Source organism: Lissotriton vulgaris, chromosome 12 (assembly GCF_964263255.1).
Source record: "Lissotriton vulgaris chromosome 12, aLisVul1.2, whole genome shotgun sequence".
NCBI classification, from domain to species: Eukaryota; Metazoa; Chordata; class Amphibia; order Caudata; family Salamandridae; genus Lissotriton; species Lissotriton vulgaris.
Window position 1 is genome coordinate 65341803 of NC_141700.1, and position 4583 is coordinate 65346385.

Genomic DNA, 4583 nt, shown 5'->3' on the forward strand with positions numbered 1-4583 from the left:
ATCAGCAGTTCGTAACAAAGCACAGAGACACCTCACGCCTTATAACGGAACTCTACAGCCTGCTCAAAAGAGCTCGCAAGGAGGATAAATCCCCATGTAAAAAAGATGGGAAAAGGGAACCGGGGAGAAGACTCACTAGATGCAGATACAGGGAACCACATTGGGAGGGAAGAGTATCCTTCGGGGGAGGGGGGTTTCAGGGAGTTAACGTTTTAGTCTGTGCCCTACCCTACACGTTTCATAGGATCGTAACATTCAAATAAGCATACCTATTTGTTATTAAAGACTGTTTATGTCATTTAAATCAATAAAGAAATCTAAACATAAAATTCTGCTTTGCCTTGGTTCAATTTAATTCACTAAAAGCTGTGAATCCTAGTAAAAAAGAAACAGGGTAAGAATTAGACAGTCTACACCTTGTGATATCAGAACTCCATGTCAAACACCAACGCTTTTCACCACTGGGCAGCTCTTCGTTGGCAGGTAAAACGTTGCCGAAACATAATGAACTTCCCATGGTGGGTCTCATTACAGCTGTGAAAAATAACCGAGATTTTACACATTACTTTATTCTCAGTTGGGTGACTAGCTCCAACCTACTACATTTCAAATACCTTAGAGGCAATAATTTGAGATTCTCAGAGTTAAAGCAAACTTATTCTTAGCCCAGACGTAGGAGCACAGTCTCAGAAGGAATGTAATAGGGTCCAATCTAGAAAGGATTCTTGCCAGACTTGCAAGCTTTTAGCTTTACGACAACTTCAGCAAAATTGGAAGCATGGAGTTGAGCATGAAGGTTTAGTTCAGAGATTTGTATTAAAGGGTTTTGCTAAACATGGACAAGTCCCACAGGCACCATAGTGATACTTTTGAAAGGTACAAGACAAGTCTATGTGCAGAAGAGAGTGAGTTTATGTAAGGAAGAAAAAAACATTTAAAGTACATTAGGTGAAAAATAGCATGATTAATACATCAAGGAGTTTATTTTAAAAACAACTATTTTTATTGGTATATTTCACATTTACAACATGACAAACATGTATTGCTCATCACGTTTGTTCATACAGGGGTCCCAGCACACGTGGCTTAGCTGCTGGTTGTACAGTTTTTCTGTGGGGCATATACACCTGAGCGACCCTGCCTCTCTACCGTACAACATATAACATAAAACATATACCCATTGGCGCTTGTGCTAGCGCTGCTGCACCCTGTGGTCCCCCAAGCACAGAGTTTCAGTGCTACGGAGGGAGTAAGATCCATGAAAGAAAGTAACTTGGTCAAGTAGTTGGGGGTATCTAGGTTTTTTTTGGAGGGGTGCTGCTAATAATGGGGAGTCAGTTGATGTATGGTGCAAGTTTGACCTCTGAAAGGCTTGCGAGGAGGTCCCTGCTGTTACTGTTCTTATCCGTACAGTGCACTTGGACTCAGTCGCTGGACTGGCATGCTGTTGAGCAATTGGCCAAGTTAGGCACCGGTCCCAATAACCTCACTTAGATGTGAGCAATAATTTGGGTTATGCAAGTGTTGATGCCCACAGTAATGCAGAGAACGCCTCATTTGTAAGCTCAATGAGTCAGTGGAGTAAAAAGAAAGTGACAGATTTACAGGGGAACAGAAGAACTGATGAAGTAAAGATTTATTTGGAAGCAAAAAGTAAAACAAAAAACCCGACTAATGCCTGGAGCTATATCAGACCCACTACTTCTGGGTAAAGACAGCGGCAAACCTCTCCAAACCTGGCATCCAAGCCAGGGGGCAAGAACTGCAAGATTGTGAGGAATGTTACTCCACATCTACTGATGGTATGAGCAATATGAGAACAAATAATATGCTCTCCTGTACGCAGTTCTGTATAACATTTTCTTGAGCTTCATTTTTCATCTGTCAAAAAAGACATTCTCCACCAATTGCACTCTAATCTGCACTCCATTATCCTGTGCAACTATTTTCAACCAGTTGTGCAAGTTTAATAGTTTGTCAAATTAAGACAGAAAAGATATTTTGAACACATACAATGAGTTGAAAAATTCTTAATTGCGAATAGGCTACTTAGGCCCACAAATGTTTTTGAACAAAAACCAATGGTCCCAAGTCTAAACCTTGTTATGTGCACTGCGTAGGCCTGACAGGCTTTCCTCCGGGGTTATGCCGTAACGGGTAAAACTGCAATTTCCAGTTATCTTGTGTTGGGGGTTTACGGAAGGCTAAACCCAGGAGTATTCCGGCAATGACAACCCAGGAGTATTAGGACGATGGCAACAATGAAGCCCCAGTAGGTCCATTTGAGGCAAAGTGTCTGCCCCAGATTGCCTCTGAAAAAGAAACCTACAGACTTTCAAAAATACCCAGTGACTATTCTTTAACTTTTCTCAACAAGAAAGTTGCTGCTGGTCTTAAATGTCTATTATCAAAAGGCAATATTCCCCAACTTTTTACCAAACTTATTTTCTGCTTGCAAACATGGTTAGCATAGAACCAAATATGTCGTTTAGCTCATAGCTATATAGGTTAGCTATTATAGTAAAGTGTTGACACAATTAATTCAGCTGTGCCATCTTTATTGCTCGTCTAATTATTATCACCCACCACTTTTTTTGTCACCCGTTGCAGTCAATTGGTGCTCCAACTCAAATTTAATGATCACCTTAACTCTTTTGAATGGGACATCCAGTGTGGACGTAAAGAAAAAAACACAAAATGTGCTTTACCCAGTAGAGCCCCGCCAACAATCGACAGTCAGCATTCCAGAATGTTCCTGTGTTGATGTCAGCTGGAGCTCTGAAACCTATTGTGACAGTCACCCTGGGGCCCCCTTTTATTCAGATATTATAATGTGTCATAACTTCGTATTATATCCAGTAATTTTTGTATGTAATGACATCACAGGCCTGGTTGTCTTTTCTACCATCTAGTTCTTGTCCAAGGAGGATCCGGATCTTATGTTCATCCTTCGCCAAGTAAGCATCTTTCGAGAGATTTCAATAGGGCAGTACTCTGTTTCTTCATAATAGGGACATTGTATGGGACTTTACGAAGGCTGAAGTTCACACGGACAGTCGGTCTTGCTGTTTTACAGGGTTGTGTCCTCCTTTTTCAAAATCGCAAACATGTGGTTGATGACCAACCAACAGTACCGCAGTGGCGGTGGACCTCATCTCCCGACCCATTAACCAAAGGAACAGCAAGTAGACTAGTTGGACGTGCACTCGTCATGAGTCTGTAAAGAGCACAGACGAGGAAATGGCCAGGCCCTCTCTGCTGAACCCACCTTCAAAGCTTAGTTGGTATGGTACCATAGGACGTGGGATCTACACTCGTAGGGGCAAATCCTGGAAGAGCAGAGGAAGCTGCTATAAAAGAATAAAGTAATGTTGGGTCCAGCAGGTCAAGAATGGATAATACCAAACCCGAAGGAGGGAAATGAAAGAGTTCTGGCTGACAGAAGCGCCGTCAGAAGACTGCATCTGACATTCAAAGGGGTGGAGGAACCGACCACAAGGAATATTAATTTCTCCAAAACGCCCAAAAAGGCGCTAGGATGCTGCGCGTCCCTACAATAGCAGTGTGTTCCGTTTCTAAGAGCTTCAGACGATGGCGTGCAACAGTGGTTAGGAGAATTATGGCAAACACCATCTGCTGGCCCATTTTGTATGCAAGAGGGAGTAAAAACCTTCAAATGGGCAAAGGTAGACAAGGGAACTTTGAAAACTTTGTCCAGTGTGAAAAAATTAAACTTTTCTCCTGGGAAGAGAAAATACCTTGTATATCACTATACTAAAGGCCACACTTCCATTCTTAAGCTTAGCGCCCAACAGCAACAAAAGCACAACAACCGCTTAAAGGCTTAAGGTGACGTACATTTTATTTACCCACAGGTTGATGTCAATTTTTAACACCAGGAATTTAGCTAACAAGTTATGACCCAGATAGGTTTTTATGAGTTTATGGTAAGGGATGTGTCACAGCTTGACGGACAACAGGGTATTGCAGGCAAGAGAAGGCAGTATTTGGTCACTTTACTGTCAAACCATACCCTTAAAACAGAAGGAAGCAATGCCTACCAAGAAAATCGGTGAAAATCTCCAATAATAAAGGGAAATTCTGAAGTAAATCTATTTTAAGTTAAGGCCATTCTGCACCAGTTTGCATATGGGATAGACTAACTGGTCGGCTTAACTTTAAGACAGCCGAAAACTAAATAACTAATCAATACCAGAAATTTAGATAGCTTATGGTTGTGAAATGGAACGGCTGCTTGAGACGGACTAGAAGAAAAAAAAAGTGTTGTTTCACTTTGTCCAGCATTTATGCTGCTAAGGTGCTAGAGGAAAAACCTACAGCTTAAATACAATTCAGCCTCCCTCTTAACCCCTTCGATGCTTATGACGGAACGGTTCAGTCATCAGCGTCGGTTGGGCTGTGCGGATGACGGAACTGTTCCGTCACGACCACGCCCGTTTTTAGAACCTTCAGCACAGCGCGAAAATTTGCGCCGCACTGAAGGTGTTAACTTACTTTCTGAGCTTCCGAGTAGTTGTGACACTGTACATTGCATCAACATACCACAAACACATGTATTTATT